The following is an 18,643-nucleotide window of genomic DNA, read 5'->3' on the forward strand; positions in this document are numbered from 1 at the left end:
GATGAACCTTAAGGACATTAAGCTAAGATGAGCCATTTCTCTATGGACAAAGGACAGAGACTCTATGATTCCACTTATATGTGATATCTAAAGAAGTCAAATTCATGGAATTAAAGAGTGGAACAGTGGTCGTCAAGAGCTGTGGGGAAGGGGAAATGGGAGTTACTAATCAACAGACATAAAGTTTCAGGTAAGCAAGATGAATAAGCTCTAGGGATCTGCTGCAAAACTTGGCACCCGCAGTCAAGAATAATGCATTGTGCCCAAAGCCTTTACCGTTAATGACTACCCTATGGACTAGAACGATTTTTAAAATAATAGCAATGCATAACATATACAAATACCAAGTGAATGCGACATGGGATAGCTCGAGACACAGTAAGGTGAAGCAGATGTTGCCGTGGACAATGAGTCTTCATTAAGGAGCTCCTGACCCATAATGAAGCCCAGACACGGAAAAGTGGGAAACATTAAGCAAGAAACAGAAACAAGAAAGGAAAAAGCCAGCCCCGTTCAACATGGCATGCTCTGCGTGGACCATTTGTAGCTGGACACATTTATGTGGTGCCCAGGGAAGGCTTCCAACAAAATAAACCAGCAGGTGACCAGAAAGTGACCATAAGTTGGAAGTCATACCTTACCTCCACCATGAGTGTCCTTTCTTTCCCCCTCTACTGCTGACACCACCCATTTGGAGAATTCAATAGTTATTTTCTCTCTTTTTTCCAACTAAAAAAAAATGAAAACACATGGCATGGCATGTTAAAATGTATTTCAGAAAACCCTGCAACAGTATTAAAATTTAGAAAATTCTGACATTGTATTGGATGCATCACAATGACCATGTCACTTATAAGGAATGGCTCCCAAATCAAGATTCTCTCCTCTGTTGGGTTAACACAGTGAGTGCTCTTTCCAAATATTTGTTTTTTTAAATTAAGATGTTATTAAACCAAATGAAGGAAGACCTAAATGATGTGAATTATCCAGAAATTATATAGCCATTTATGATTTTGAAGATATGTAGAAGATAATGTATTTTTATATTTGATACAAGTATCTGAGAATCTTTAAACAGTATTATCTTAAGATAGACCATGATAACATACCATCTTTATCTTTAGGTAAATATATAATATCTGTAACGGGCTCTGACAAGCATTTGTTTGAAATTTATGAGGCTATTCTGTTTGACATGTCTTTGTTATGTTTCTCACATGGTGTGGGTTATCTTTGTATTCTAAGCACTAACCATCATGAGGAAATAAACTCAAAGAGATTTTGTCTGAGAGTGGAGAATGATATACTTAAATATTTTCAGAGCTGGAGATTTTTTTTTTCCTATGAAGAATTTGTTTTTAATTAAAAAAAAATTAAGAGTCATCTTGCTCTAGTGCTCTATGCCCATACAACAGAATCTTTCTCCTCCAGGATATCTTATTTGTCTTGATGAGGAACATGATGATGGTGATGGTGATGATGGTGGTGAGGAGGATGATGGTGGTGGTGATGATGGTGTGGTGCTAATAAGTTATATTTTAGAGACATTTTAATGGATTTGGCTTTTGGTTTGCCGTTGGATTTAAGAAGTGTCTTTGGGGTGGGCAGATAATTTTGAATTCAAAATGTAGCCGACTTGTGCTGTTGTGTGACTGCTGTATTTCGCCAAGTGTGGGACTCGTATTTGACCTTCTGCAAGACTATGTTTGAGATGTTCGTAACAGTGTGTCGGGAGAGAATGAAGACAGCGTATGCATTTTGAGCTGCTGGGCTTGCATTTCTTTCTAAGGAGAGAATGCTTCTTTTTTCAGATTAAACCTACAAAGAACCAAATTATGTAGGAAACCTGTCAAAAGCAATCGATTTTGAGTCAAATGGGGCTGAGGGCCGGATTCCTGCCCACTCAGAGTCTCATCGTGTGACCGGAACATGAAGCAGTTCATGGAACCCTGAAACTTGCCTGAAAAGAGTCTGAAAACCTCTGCTTTTGACTATGTTTAGGACTTAGGTGAAGGTGTAGGGGATCAAAAATGACGTCTTAAAGTGGAGTAAGTAAAAGAAAAATGTATTCAAGGCAGGAAATGAGCAAGGTATGATTGTCTTTCAAAAAAGCATATTTTAGAAATCTATTTGGAATTTGTCGTATTTGATAATGTTAAAATGATATACAGGTTTCTAGCTCAGTGCTCCTAATACTCAAATGCCCATGGAAATAATAATGGCAATAATAATAGACCTACTTTTAAAAGTAATGCCTGGGTCGAGGGGAAAAAAACCTGAAATATAGTGCATTCAGTTACAACACATGGTATGTTGAATTAATATCTTTAATAAAAGAAGACAGACAAGCTTAGCTCATTAGTTTAGAAAAACACTGGTAGTGTCGTAGTATTTGTAACGAACAACTCATCTTCCTATTTGCATATTATGGAATTTTTTAAAGAATCAAAATTATGATTGGTAAAGAAAATATGAAATTAATAATGGAAGGCCATTTTGGATTAAAGAGGATTCAGAAGAAAGGAGTAAGAAAGGAGTGTCTTTGAAATATGTGTGGAATCATCTTTACATTTGCCCCCTTAACATTTACTCAACTAGGAAAAATTTATCCCTTGCCACTGAATTAAAATTTGACAATCTTGTCACTTTGCTCTTCACCCTAAGGTAATACGGCTTCACAAACACAGTGTTTTGAAGGGAGAACCAGTAGTACTGGAAGAGGATGGATGTGCCTTTTTTTTTTTTCTTTTTGTTTTTCTTTTTTATTATCTCTCCTTGCACTTGCCACACTAATGGTGGAAGCAGAAAGTTGGGCCGATATTGTTGTAAAATATCTTCAAACTCTCTGGGACTAGGAGGTACATTCAGCTTGTTTTGCTTTCATGCAAAACTCCTTTAGCTGGACTCTTCTGACAGCAACTCCTGTGAAATAACGTCTTCTATTTCTCCTTGGTTGCATTTCCTTAGTCCATGGCTTTTCAGCAATCCACTTCAGAAATGCTCTCTATTGACCTCTCTTTCTCTCCCAGTGGTTCTCTTGGACAAGGACGGAGTGGCCCCAGTGCAGCTATATCACTACCATGGTTCCCACATCTAGTCCCCAGGATTCTCAATGGTTTCTTCAATTGCCATTAGGGATGTTTTTTTTTCAAGACACAGCTCCTCTGCTACTTTGGTCCTGACAAGTTCTTTATCTGATGAGTTCTCAAGTTTGAATCAGACACCTATCTAGTATGCTCCCCACATTCCATGGGAATATGTCAGCCTCTGAGTGATTTCGATCAATTGGAAGAAAGGTAGTCTACAATCCTCACTTATGGGCTGGGTTTGAATCATAGTACAGCTTGTTTCCAAGCAAATCATTATAGGAAATCTACTCTCTGCCAAATAACCCTTGTTAGGTTAATTTTGAAATCAGTTTTTGACCTTTTTTATGAAAAAGGTACACATGCCAGTCAAATGATGGAGCTTTGATTCTAACCTAGGCATCCTGGCTGAAGAGCCAAAGCTGCTAATCACTAATCTATAGCGCTTGAATCATTATGCAGTGCTGCCTAATAACATTTTCCCTTCTAGGTTCTGTGAGTATGTGCCTGATATCTTCAGTTAGAATTCACACATCTAGAAAATGGAGATTATATTTTGTGCAGAATTCTCTTCTAATCTCCATAAAAAATACAGAAATAATGCTAGTGCTTCTGGTACTTCCAGTTAATATTACAGGCTCTCATGACATGACAGAGCTACTCTGTCCTACAAACACTTAAAAATTCTGTATAAAATAAAGTAAAATTTATTTGAAATTAATGTAGAAGCTCAAAACTTTGAACCGAAGGATATCAGTTCCTTGAAATGAGGAGAGAACAGGAAATCAGAGAAGTGAGAGATCTTAGACCCAATCACTCAGTAAAACATCAAAACCATGTAAGCCTTAGTAACTAGGAACAGGTGTCAAACACCTTCTACCAAGAAAAAGACATGTGACCGGGAGGCATAGAAGAAAATGATCAACCAGTGTGAAGCCAGGACTGCTGAAGGAATGCCTTGTCCTAGAAATGGAAACTGGATAAATTCTGTCTACCAACTTAGGGAGAGTTTTCAGTTACAGCTGGGAAGAAAGTCATCCACAAAATGTAAATCCTCAAAGAATCAAAGGAGGAGGACATTGATTTCTTTTTTTTTTAATGTTTACTTATTTATTTTGAGAGGAGAGAGCACCTGTGTATGCACTAGTCGGGGGAGGGGCAGAGAGAGAAGAGAGAAAGAATCCCAAGCAGGCTCTGTGCTCAAGGGGCTCCATCCCAGGAACTGTGAGACCATGACCTGAGCCGAAGTCAAGAGTTGGATGCTTAACTGACTGAGCCACCCAGGCATCCTGGAGGACATTGACTTCTAAACTAAAATCAAATCATGTTTAGACGTAGCTTGGTGACATCATACAACATGAAATAACATATTGAAAGTAAACAGAAGAAAAGGAAACACTTTCAAAGGAATTATTGTTAGACTGATGATAGCATTCTGTCATATTCCTACCTTTGAATTCTGAGAGGAAACAATTTTTGTATTAGAATTCTATACCCAGCTAAAATATTATTCAATGATTAAGGTAAAATAAGGATAATTTTGGACAGCCAAAAACTGAGAGTCTAATATTCTTAAATTCCTGTTCAAGGAATATTACTAAATGATATACTTAAATAAGAATTGGACTCCACAGAAAGAAGGGAGTCCAAAAAACAAAGTTGAAGGAAGAAAAAAAATAAAAAAATATTTTTGGTTCTATGACTTTGATACTGTGTTTGTAGATTTAAATAAAATAATACTGGTTTTGTGTCTTTAAGTTAATGTTCTCATAGTGTCTATCAACATGAAATTTGATTTTTTTTCACCTTACATTAGTTTTTAATCAATATGTCTCTACAAAGCAAGGAAAGAAGATGAAATGGTGTAATAACATATAAAGAATATTAACTCAGTAGATAATTTTTATGTAATTAAAAACACCTGGAGCAAAACCGACTAAATTTTAAAACATTAAAATCTGAGTGGCATGTATACAAGTGTTATGTTTTATGTAATTTAATCATTTTAAAATAAAAGGATAGGAGCTACACATCTAAAAGAATAGAGTAAGGAAATGGAAAAATGGTAACTCTACAGTGGAAAAACCTGGCAAACATTATCCTGTGAAAATGATGAGGTTTAACATCACCAGTGATGGCTTGTTAAATCACATTCCCCCTGATTTGATCACATGTATCATAGTCTTTCTAACACCCTATAACATCAATCTAATCATGAGAAAAACATGGATAGATGAGCTCAGATAGAGAACCTTCTGTTGGGTACCTGGCCAGTGCTCCTCAAGACTGCCAAGATCGAGAGAATCAAGTAAAGACTGAGAACTCATTGACCAGAGCTTGGGAACATATGACAACCAGAAGTATGGCATCTTGGATTTGATCTTGGAACAGAAAGAGAGAATTTCATAGAAAAACTGATGAAATTCAAGTAGTCTAGAGTTTATGGAATAGCAGCATACCAGTGTCTGTTTCTTAGTTTTGGCAAATGTTACAAAATAATTTAAAAAGTTAACAATGGTAGGTTAACAATGGAACTGGGTAAAGAATAAACTGAAACTCTCCATAGTATAACTATCCCATAAATCTGAAATTATTCCAAGAAAAAAAAAAACATGTTCCATAAAAATAACAAAGTAAGCCATTTTAAGCTTAAGAAAGCAATATCCCATTGCTTTACAATATCCCATTGTAAATCGAATGCACAGTATTTTATATTTCAAGAAAACATGATATATTGAACAATAAAGGAGGATGCTGTCCAATTTTGCCTGAGAATGTGTTAGATAGTTTGCCTGAAATATTTAAATAATTAATCCTCAGAAAACCATAATCAGTTGAATGTTTAATAGAAGAATACTGAGATTCCATGATTTGCTCCATGTGGAATATCTTTTAAACTTGGATTTAGTTAGGAAATTAGTTTGTCTTCTAACAAGTTAGAGTCTGTTAAACTCTTCCCATTGCCACAGTGTTGGGCAGATCCCAGAAAATATTCAGACAAGTATAAGGTTGGTGAACGCTGATCACAGAGCAGAACAACATTGCATTACATCAACAGATGCCTTTTCTAGATTAAAGCAGGCAGCTGGCATTTCAGAGTTTGTTGAGAAGAAACAATCTTCTTAGCACTCTTGTAGAAAACTGTATTTAAAACCTAAACTGTGAATAGCTGTTGATACAGAGACTAAGAATTCTAATAAAGGGAAATGCTAACTCAGCACAAACTTGCCAGCTTTGTAACAACGTGGGGCATTAAGAGGAAAAAGCCCAGGGACAAAGCAGAAGACAACAAAAATAACTGCATTAGTAATCTCAGTCTAAGGTTTTCACCAATTTCTTAGAAAAAATTGAATTCAAATTGAGGACCTGAACTTTAATCTGTGTGTGGATATTTGCATTTAAGGTTACCATGATAAGCTTTATATCATTCTCATTCAGTTCTTGTCCTAAAATTGTTAATCGAATAATATCAAGTGTAATTATCAGTAGATATCTTTTTTTTTTCACTGACATCCCAACAGTGCTTGGCACATAATAGCTACTGAATGACTAAATGAATGAGATCCCTTTTGTGCTATCAGCCACTGATGTCTCTCAGTGGTGGCAGGGAGTCTCAGGGTCAGCAGGGAAGTATCTTGGTAAGTAAGCATATATTGGCCAGTTATTGGTAGTCAAGAGATCCTGATCAGTCCCCTTTCTGGTGCCACCAGTTTCTTCTGGTGTTGTCAGCAGGGCTCCAATTCTGTCTGGGGAAGAATGACCTAATTGGATCACTGTCCCAGTCAGCTCGGGCTGCTATAGCAAAATAGCAGACACGGAGTGGCTTAAACAGTAGACACGTATTTTCTCACACTACTGGAGGCTGGATGTCCAGGATCAAGTTGCCAGCGTGGGTTGTGGGTTCTGGTTTACAGATGGCTATCCTCTCTCTTCAGGCTCACATGGCCTTTCCTCTGTGCATGTGTACCTTTCTCTCTTCCTATTCTTTTTTTTTTTTTTTTGATAGAAACTAAAGTTTATAAAATATGGGGGCTCCTCTTTGATGTGCCCTCTTCTCTACATTTAGCTGTGAAGAGTCTGTTCTGCCAGTCTTCAGGGTCATTTTCTGGGGTATTTGCAGTGATGTGGATGTCATCTAAGTGTATTTGTGGGTTGAGGTGAGCCTAGGATCCTCCTACTCTGCCATCTTCCCTGAAAGTCCTCTCTTTCTCTTATAAGGGCACTAATCCTATCATAAGGGTTCTACCCTCTCAACCTCATCTAGACCTAATTAACCCGCAAAAGTTCCACCTCCAACTATCATCACCCTGAGGGTTAGGCCTTCAAAATAAACATTTTGGGTAAGGGGACACAAAGATTCAGTCCTCAATAGTCACTTTCTCTCACTGCCTTAAGGGTCTGGGAATGCAGTGTCTAGGCCATTTTCTTTTGTTGGGTGTACAGTCTTAAAATGCCATTGATATCATGATTTCCTTTAGTCTTGGGGTCCTCAATCCATTTGCTTTCCTCTTCCCATTTTTCAGTATTCTCCCTTGATTGCCTCTTGCATTTTTTTTTCTAGGCTTTTGTATTGTACTTAGAAATAGTAGGGAGAAATGAGTCTGTGCTATCTTGTTCCCACCAGAAATTACATTTAATTTTGTGGTCCATGGAAGGTGCAGCTAAATCCTATCCTCTTATTGCCATGAGCTTCCCACAAATATTTGAGAACTTAAAGTCCAGTGGTTTGTGATCCAGATAGTTCCAAAGCCAACTATGCTCATCTAGAGAGTCCCTGAGCTGAATATTATCTGGTTATAAAACCTACTTATAAGCTTTTCTTTTAAGCTATTTGATTACTGTGAGAGCAGACTCAGTATATCAGAGAACAAAAAGTGGAAAATTGCTTTTAAAGGTGAATTTTGGTCATTTTTCTCTCACCCAGAGGTGCTGAAATTGAGTCACCTTATTATGGAATTTTCCCTCTCTCTTGTTGGCATGATTGATTCTCTTAATTTTGATTTCTTTAATTTTATTCAGTGAATTAAGTCATCATTTGTGTATGTATGAAAATGTTAACTGAGCTTATTATGCTTGAAAAGGAGTGACGGTAACTATTTTGACTTATTACTTTCTGTCTGGTTAGGATAATCAAACATTCCGCAAGGAAGAATAAAAGCACCGTAGGTGGTATAAATGAGCATGAAAAAGAGCTTCCAAAGATCTCTTCCAAATAGAGAACGCTTCCCGCTCCCTCCCCTCCCATCTTCCCACTCCACCCACATCCTTTCCCTACTTTTAGACTGTTCCTAAACCAGGAAGTAAAAGTTGTGAGTGGGAAGGGGTGGGGAGTGTGTATGTGTAACCAACAAGGGAATTTATTCTCTTGATGAATCATAATGATTGTACTATAATCACACATTCCCACATACAGCCCTGAATTCTTGTGCCAGCATTCAACTCCCTTTGCAACTGGGCAAGCTAGCTCCTTCTGTTTCCTTCTCTAGCTTTTCAAGCAACATGATATAATCAGAAAATTTGAGATATAAGGTGACTCTTGAGACCATCAAATTCCAGCATCTCACTTAAAGGAAAGAAATTGAGGGCCTAGAACATGATGAGAGTCATTCAAGTTCACCAACTTGTTAGAGGTGGAGTTAGGGTTGAATAGATCGCATGGTTTTCAGGTCTGTGCTCTTTTTATTTCAGTCGTAGACACTAGGTACTGTCATGTTTTAATATACAGTATTTGGTAAGGCCAGCAGCAGTTGAGTGGTGATCTCACTGCTGCCTGGGACTATAAAAATGTGAGAAAAGCAAACACACAAATAAACAAATGGTTGTGATAGTGATAATTCACAATTTTAAATGTACACTCAATGCTTACCATTCACATAACTGGTACTTTTGGTATCTCATCTTCATTTTTTCTTTCCTTTGCTTATGAAAGAATAAGAGGCATTATGGGGCTATGCAGACACTTTTGTGTTCATATTAAAACTTTTTTTACTGGAATACAACACAGTGTCTCACAGCTGAAGCCCAGACACTTAAGGGAAGAGAAGCACCCAAGAGAAAGCATTGAGTGGGTTCTCACTCCCTTTTGTGTGCCCAGCTTGAACACAGGCCCTAGCATGTAGGAAGTATTCAGTATTTGTGAATGAACCTTTGAGTGAACAATTTTTATAATCAAGGCATGTTGTATTCTAGGCTTTATGTAATAGAACAAAACAATTATTAGAGGGATTCGCAAAAATTTGGAAATTGGTTCCAAAGTCTGTGAGGTTAATCATAGATGATAGGAGAGTCAGAACCTGATATCTGAGGAAATGGGAATCCCGCCTGTTAAACAGGGATTGGTACTTGAAAGAAGCATGGTATTGTTAATGGATCGATATTTGGGAAAGAACATTCCCTGTAAATTGGGGGGAGAGAAAAAATGTACAAGGCGAAACACTTTTCCCCTGTTTCTATATGGATCTGGATATAATCCTGTCTGAATGAAGAAAGAGTGATCATAGGCAAATGTAGATAAGTTCTTGTCATATTAGGCAAGATTTGATTTCTAGCCAGCTGTGTGTCTTATAAATGAAGTGAATGATGAGCTTGTGCAGAAATACAGAAAGCATCGAAAAGAGTATCAGAGAGCAAGGTGGCTTGATGCACATTGGGGAACACTACAGAAGAGGTAAGTCAGTACAAATGTGTTGCCAATGAGCAAGTCCTAATAAAGAGAGTTTACTCAGGGAGACAGAGAAGAGCTGGGGAAATAGAAATAAATAGAATAGAAATCTAGAAATAATTTAGAAAGAAATAAATGAACTTTAAGTGCCGTCTGATCATAAAACGAGGAAGGGGTTTGACAAGTTATTGAACAAGATAGTTGAAAAGAGGAAATTCGGTAAGATCGTAATAACCACATGCAAATATCTGAAAGATGATCATGTGGCAATAAGATGAGGCAGATTGAAAACGACACTGAAGGTAGAACTGGCACCAGTGGGGGAGTGAAAACAGGAAGTATTTTTGTGGAGCACGAGGGGAAAGTTTTCAATAGCTAAAATAGCTCAAATGTATAATGGCCTGCCTTGGAACTGGTTTATTCTCACCATGGGTAGTATTCAAATACAGGCTTAACCACCAGTCAACAAAATAACATTAGGGGGAATTCAGGAACATAATAGATTTATTACTATAAGGTCCTTAATGAACTCCTATATACCTAAATCCAGCCTTCTGTGATTTTATGATTCTTCTAAAATCTCTCAGGCTAGTAAGCATTAGGAACAGAACAAGAACACGGCTCACCCTTTTGACACCCATTCCAGAAAAAGTAGCTCAGTACCTTTTGGAACTATGTATATATTCTGAGACCAGTGTTGCATAATCAACTTGACTGCTTATCTAATGGCTATCACAAATACCTGTTGTATCAGTCGTGTTCCTGGTAGAAAAAAAATTCACCCCAAATTATTCAAGTTAAGAGACTTTAATGAAGGAAGTACCCAGAATTGCGGGCAGTGTTAAGGTAACCAACACAATTCTGAGGCTGACAGTAGCTGGAAGCTATTATTGCTACTAAAACGTTGTAGGAGACAGAGAGACATCAATATCCTAGGAGCCAGCAAGAGCTGCTCAGCTGGACCTGTCTTCATGGAGGGCCACAGCTACTGCCCGGCTGACACAGGGAGAGAAGAAGCCTTTGTCTCTCTTCTCCCACTCTATGGTCTTCCAAGGCCATTTTGTGGCCCAGTCCAACCAGAAGTCAGCCAGCACATGGAGCCCAGCTAGTGCATGACAGAGAATGACTCTGGATGGTCAAATGGACAGAAATCTGCAATAGATACTAAGTTGTAGTGCAGTCCTAAGCCATAACACATATTGCTAAATACTGATTACACGTGTACTTTATTCTCAGTATTTTTTGTTATTGTTTCAAGATTTTATTTTAAAATTAATTTTTGGTCTTGTTTTTGTAAGGTCTTCAAATACAGGCTTTAGATTGCAACGTTTTTTATATCAAAGAGACTGCTCCTTTTATAGAAGCTTAAAATTTATTTTACTTTTCATTTTCTCCTACGTTGCCTTTTCTTTTACCTAAGAAAGTTTGTATTTCTCGGTGTTTTTCCTTACACTTGTCTTGTAATGCTGTAAAATCTGGTGACATTTCCTTTATCAAAGTCTGTGTTGTTTATGCTGCTAATTTAATGATTGACAAATATGACTGCTGAACAAATGATATACAGTGACAACAGATGGTCGCTGCAGTCTCTCATGCCAGCGGTTTAAATCAATGGAGTCATTGCTAGAACATTGGGTATATGTTAATGGACAGAAGAAAGCCATAATGATTTCAAGAACTGAACGTTTCTATGAAGAATATCAAATGTTACCTCTTAAGCCTTTGATGGTTACTTTTGCAAAACTGCATATTTAAAAGAAGCATAAACACATATTCACATCTTTTGAAGTTTTGACACCAATTTCTACAGATTCTCTATGTTTCCACCTACAAATGTCTTTGGTTTCTCTTTCTCTCCTTCCCTTTATTCACTGCCCTTCCCCCCATTTATCTCATCTGTCTTCAGTTCTGTATTTATCATGTAAACTTACAGGGCTTCTACAATACTGTCAGTGTGTAAGTGATTTAAAATAAGATGATTGTTGCAGGTTGGGGAATGCAAAGTAGAACTTACGGAGAGTAAAAAAAGTGCAGATCATATATTTACAGATTTCCTTAAAAATTTGAACACATTGAAGGTGATGAGATAGATTGTTCAAGACTTTATCTTTTTCCAAATTACCTGCGCCTAAATCTGGCAAGAACACATACTGAATTACATTTGGAAAACAACATCTTCTTCAGTGCCTCAAAGGGACAGGTTTGGATTAGTTGTTTGGGGGACAAAAAAATACATAGATGTAGATATAGATAGCTACAGATCTCAAAACAAACACTAAAATGAGTTAATGTCCCTTGGCAAGAGTTTGTAGAAAGAGAGGTATCTAGAGAATTTAGAGAAGTTGTATATTAATACATCGCTGTCATTTTTCCTTGTAATACTTGACATCAGTGTATATAAATGGAGGACATCCACAATGTGGAAATACTGTTATAATTCACAGTAAAGGCCATAGGAGATGTAGCAGGAAAGAATCATTTGGGGGGGGGGGGGAACCACTATATAAATGCCTAGAGGAAGGAACCAAGAAACGAAGGTCCTAATTTTCACACACCTAAGGTTCTACTGGTGGAAGTTACAGCTGACACACTACCGCTATGATGGTGATGTGCTCGGAAATAATTTCTGTCCCTTTATGATGGGTGTTGTTACGGTTTTCTGAAATTTTGTAGCCATTCCAGAAGAAGGTTGAATAAAACAGGGTTGGCGAAGAAAGTCTCTTATATGTGGGCTACTACTGGCTTCTATTACATTTTCGTTTCCTCTCCAATTCTGTTGCCTCTACCGAAAATAAACAAAGAATTAATTCCTCATTTCAAGGCAGGAAGAGGCTCTTTCTCAGAGAACATATAATTAGGCCACTAAATCTTTGCTCATTTAGACTAGCCCCTGTCTAATTTCCTCTGGAAATTTAACACTCATATAAAGTTGCTCTGTGATGAGAAACACAATGTTTTAGCAGTCTTAAGATTGCTACTTCACATTTTCACCCTTAAGAAATGAGGAGAGAGTATAACTGAAGGTATTTAAAAAAGTCTGTAGGTCAGGCATTGATATAGTTGTCATGTCTTCTCATGTTCAGACTTGGTTATTTTTCTGGTGGTATGATGGGGCATTGTCGACAGACCAGTCAATAAATTGATTGTGGCACATTGGAGGACAGAATGTGTCTTGTTTACTATCTGAAAATTATCTATTCATGCCTTCTGATGAGAATAAAAAAATTGGATAAAAATGTAGGGCCAACATCTTGGTCCAAAATTTTATAAGCATTATGGAGTGTTCTAAGAGATACTGCATTTTTAAAGCTTTGGGCAGCACATTGGTTGAAACTGCGTGGAAAAATGACGATATTGATGATACTGATGCCATGATAAAGTAATAAAGTTGTTGTCTTTCTACCATAAACGATTAAAAAACTAGACTATGTTCAGCTATTAGACAACTGACGACACAGGTCTGTGATCCTTAAGAGAGGACAAACAAAGAGGTCGCTCTATGCTTGTACCAAATTTCAAAGTGGAGTCACTTTGGTCCTGCAGAGAGGGGTCCCCAAGCAGAGCCCTAGGGACTTACTGAGTTGAGAAAACAAAGGTCTGATTTTAAGAAAATAAGTCAGTGAGAATTTCAAAAGTTGTTTACTGCAAAATAAAGGCAGCTCTACAGAAGAAAAATCTGCACAGGGTCCCCTTGGATCTGTTACTGAATAATAAAGCTGTGCCTGCCTAGGGTGAAAGCCTATGAAGCCATGTAAAGAATGTCAAAGAAGCTGAAAGCTTAACAATTCCTGAAGCTCACACAGGGTTGGGACACATTCATGTTTATCCTGAGAAGAAAATCCCTCTGGAGCACCAGGACATTTAATAGAAATCTCAGAAGGGTAAAGCCTTACAAGGATGGCTAAAATCGCTATGGATTAAAAACTGCTAGAGATCTTTTCCGAGCAAACTTTGAAACTATAAAGCTAGTTTGCAAATAACATAATTGCCAGCCAAGACAAAATTCCGTACACTATAAAGAAAACAATGAAGTCCAGACACTCAGCAACATCACAAGTCAAGCATCAAAAAAAAAAAAAAAAAAAAAAAAATTACCAGACATATAAATAAACAGGCAAATGTGAACCATAGCCAGGAGAAAATTCAGTCAATACAAAGAAACACAGAAAGGAGAGAAATAAAGCAATTGGCAGGAAAATGCTTTAAAAATGTTATAAAAATATGATTAAGAATTAAATGAGGATACGAACATAAGAGAAATGGAAGACGTAAAAAAGGCAAGTGCTACCTCTGATAATCGAAGATACAGTATTTAATGCAAAAACTCTGCTGGATGAGCTTTTTAGCAGATTAGACACCGCAGAAAAAAACTGCAACATGAATTAGCTTAAAGATAGCAAGAGAACTATGAAAATGAAGCAGTGAGAGGGAAAAAAATAGAAAAAAAAAACTGAACAGACTTAGTGATGTCTCAGAAAATATCAATCAGTCTAACAAGTAAGTTGGAATTGGAAGACTGTTGGAAAAATATTTGAAGAATTAATGGCTAGAACTTTTCCAAACTTGATTGAAACTCTAAACACACAAATCCAAGAACTTCAAACAAACAGAATATTCAAATAGAATATTCAGATATTCAAACAGAATAGAAGCAAAATTGTACCACATAAAATCCAAGGTAAAATTCCTGAAAGTCAGTGATGAAGAAAAACTATCACAGGCTGCCAGAGAAAAAGAGAAACAAAGAATTAACTACAAATGTTCTATTAGAAAGGCAAGCCACAAGATAGGCAATGGAACATTGTTAAGGTGATTACAGGAAAAACAATCTATTAATTGAAAATTCTGTGTCCAGAGAAAATATCCTTTAAAAATAAAGACAAAATGCTTCATCAGACACATAAAAACTGAAAGAAATTGTTATTGGCAGACATCATGGCCCACTTAGAAAGAAGTTCGAAGATAGGAAAACATGATGGTTTTGTTTTGTTTTTGCTTTTTTTTTTAAATATCTTTTTTTTAACGTTTTATTTACTTTTGAGACAGAGAGAGACAGAGCATGAACGGGGGAGGGGCAGAGAGAGAGGGAGACACAGAATCGGAAGCAGGCTCCAGGCTCTGAGCCATCAGCCCAGAGCCCGACGCAGGGCTAGAACTCACGGACCGCGAGATCTTGACCTGAGCCGAAGTCGGACGCCTAACCGACTGAGCCACCCAGGCGCCCCTTTGCTTTTTGTTTTAAGAAAGAAAACGTGGATCCCAAAAATGACATGAAAATTTCATGTTGTTGACTGAAATAAATAGTTTTACAGTAGGTCTCTAGCCTGTAGCGCTTAGAAGAGAAAGTAGCATCATCAGTAGTCAGTATAAATTTAGAACAAAGACACGGCAAAAAACTCACCCTTTTCCCTGTTGGTTTACTTGAGAGACAGGCTAAGAGCAAGTGATAAGCTGGTGTATCTTGATTTCCAAACTCACCTTAACAAGCTCCCTCCTGACCCCCTCTGGGCAAGATGAAAAAAATTATATGTATTCACAGTACAGTTGAGTGTTTTCTTAGCAGATTAAGGATTATAATCTAAAAGGTTGACAATAGAAGAGGAAAAATTTTAACAACAAAACAGGTTTTTGATAAGAACGAGTTTTCATTTATTGAGAGGAAACAAAGTCCTCATCAGATGTCAAATATTCTTTTATAGAATAATGGGAAAAAACATTGATTAAAGCATACAAACTCTGTCCTTCAGTAACATACTTTTCTTATGTGTATAGTGTCTATGTCACTATGTTTCCCTGTGATTTTATGTCTTCAGATTTTGAGGGAAAAACGTATAGTTTTTGGACTTGAAAATTTCTTAAGAGCTTTTATAGTTTCAACAATCTGTTTTTCTCAATTTCCACAAATAGTTACAAATCTATTTTGTTAATTCACATCCTCTAAAGTGGAGAGATAAGATGACGGATAGTACTGGGAACTGCATTGTCACAGTAATAAATATAACTCCAGATACCTTGTCTAACTCTGAAACTCAATTTAGCATTTTATAATAACCTGTTTTTGCAAGATTTTTCTGAAGCAGTTAGAAAAAAACCTATTATAAACTCTAGGTAAAGGCAATTCATTTAATTAAACATGCTGCATCTGCCTAGGTACATACTAGATGGAAAATTAGAAGGCTTTTAAATATTTAAGAGGGAGGAATATAAATTGGCAAGAGAATATTATTAGAGAAGACAAGATGCATAAAGAATAGTCAAACAGAGATTAATTATTTCTCTCCTCCCCTAAAATAGTAGACATAATTACCAAAGATGATGAAGTTCAAGGCGTGAATATTGCCCCATCTTATCTCTGATTATTCCTCTTTCTCTTCTTTCTTTCATTGATGTAAAGAATATTTATTGGTGAAATGTAAAAGATGGGAGGTCTGATCTCTTTCTTTCACACACACACACACACACACACATACACACACACACACACACACACCTTGAGTACTGATGTTTTCCATAGAAGCTTTTTTTTTGTCTTTTTCTTTTTTTTTTCAATATATGAAATTAATTGTCAAATTGGTTTCCATACAACACCCAGGGCTCATCCCAAAAGGTGCCCTCCTCCATACCCATCACCCACCCTCCCCTCCCTCCCACCCCCCATCAACCCTCAGTTTGTTCTCAGTTTTTAAGAGTCTCTTATGCTTTGGCTCTCTCCCACTCTAACCTCTTTTTTTTTTTCCTTCCCCTCCCCCATGAGTTTCTGTTAAGTTTCTCAGGATCCACATAAGAGTGAAACCATATGGTATCTGTCTTTCTCTGTATGGCTTATTTCACTTAGCATCACACTCTCCAGTTCCATCCACGTTGCTACAAAGGGCCATATTTCATTCTTTCTCATTGCCATGTAGTGCTCCATTCTGTATATAAACCACAATTTCTTTATCCATTCATCAGTTGATGGACATTTAGGCTCTTTCCATAATTTGGCTATTGTTGAGAGTGCTGCTATAAACATTGGGGTACAAGTGCCCCTCCATAGAGGCTGATATGCCTGAATGTGTAGCCAGAAGTGAAACCAAGCAAAGAGTATTTGTTGGAGACTTCTAAAGATGGTTAGAGTTAAATTGCTTCTAAGCAGGGTGTATCAAGACAAATGTTTGAGGGACATAAATACCTTTATTAGTTTCTGTGTACTGCTGGTTCTTAAAGAGCAGTTTTATCAAATAAGCCACATTTATATAATAACTTTCTTATTTATCCTCAGTATTACATAGGCAAACACTTCAAAAATATTCTATGACTAAAAAGCTTATCCTGGAAATTTTCTTGATTGGGCACTTAGATAAAACTTTCTCTTGTGATTTGATTTCACATAGGACTACACTGTCACCTCAAAGTAATAATATTTCAGCCTCTGACTGATCAGTTATGCATAAGAAGCAGAAAGAATCGTAAGTTTTATGACTTGGAATATAAAACTACGATTGTTCCTTTAAGAGAGAACTTTTTGAATCTATTAAAGGCCCCAAGAGACATGGTAACACTCAGAAGTCTGGATGTGGGGGAAGAAAGAAGAATATTAACTCCCATCGTTCCATTACAATCTATATGCTGGTGATGCTTAAATATGTATCTCTAACTCAGATCTCTCTCCTGAGATTCAAACCCACATGGCTCATTGCCCGTTGACATTTCCACTCAGATGTTTCATAGGCAACGGGTGTTCAAGTTTGCAAAAGCTGAACTTGTTTCCTTCCCCAAACCTTCACTTCCTCTCATGTTCTCTGTCTCTATGAATGGTCTCAAATGCATAATGTGACTAAAATTGGGTGCGCAATGCTGGGGCAGGCTGACATTGGGTGGGGAGAGAGGCAATCATGTAATCTTACATGGTAGTCATTGATCTTCCGATGAAATAGCACCTGTCGTTTTCTTTAAGAAATTTTACACCTGTAAAAAAATATGCTGTAAATGTTTCAAAATGTTTATAGCTAATTTTCTGTATTATTAAGTACTATGTGTACCGCAATTTTAAAAGTCATAAATAGTTCCCATTCTGGGGTTTGTGATGTAATGTGGCAATATTTGGAGGTGCATTGTAACATGAGATACAGAATTTGAAGAAGCTGCATGGGGCTGTGGACCACCGTGTCCCTTGATTCTATGCTCAATATGGCGCAACCTACTAGATTCTCCAAGACACAAACCTAAGAGTTTTCCTGAATTACTCCTCTGTCTCTCCTACCTTATAATCAGTGATTAACTATATTTGATTCTACCTCTAAGGTATCAAAAGGAGCTAAGGGTAGGATTTCGTTCACTGAAAACTACTCTTCTATTTTTTGGCTGCTCCAGGTTTGTTAGTCATGTGAGCATGGACAAAAGAATCGACAGCCAATGGGAAAAATTATCACACGGCAATTATTAGTGATGTTCAAGTGCTTCCAGATTTCTACCTTCCAGGCCCAGGGTTGGACTGCATTTCCACACCATATTTTGAAATTAAGTCTTTCTTTGGACAACGAGATGTGAGGGGAACTGACATGTATCCCACTGGATCCTTTGAAAGTCAGTGAGGGATTCATCATATCCCCCTCTCAATTCCACAGTGATCTGGGAAGCACGTGCGAACATACAATGTTAATATCCCTGTGCCCTGAGCAACTGTGGTGAGCAGACTCCCCAACAGCCTACAGTGGACTTAGAACAGGATCAAGAAATAAACTTTCTATGTGTTAAGCTGCCAGCATTTGGGGTTTATTTTGACAATATAAACCTGTCTACCCTGACTGAGATTTATCAACTGACAGTTGGGCAAATACCTAACATTTGTCTCCCTCCCACCCTCCATGGAGAATTTCTCAGATGCACGCAGACTGAAGAGTCATAGCTTAAGTGA

General features: G+C 37.3%; 1 long non-coding RNA gene across 1 annotated transcript; it reads left to right on the forward strand.

Annotated features, from left to right (window-relative positions):
* The first annotated feature begins 865 nt into the window (after positions 1–865).
* On the forward strand, positions 866–18,438 carry LOC122213559. The gene is made up of 3 exons (XR_006199584.1): positions 866–902; positions 1,812–2,090; positions 18,354–18,438. It is a non-coding gene; the product is annotated as an uncharacterized LOC122213559 (long non-coding RNA).
* Positions 18,439–18,643: the final 205 nt, after the last annotated feature.

Source organism: Panthera leo, chromosome A2 (genome assembly GCF_018350215.1).
Source record: "Panthera leo isolate Ple1 chromosome A2, P.leo_Ple1_pat1.1, whole genome shotgun sequence".
Taxonomy (NCBI): domain Eukaryota; kingdom Metazoa; phylum Chordata; class Mammalia; order Carnivora; family Felidae; genus Panthera; species Panthera leo.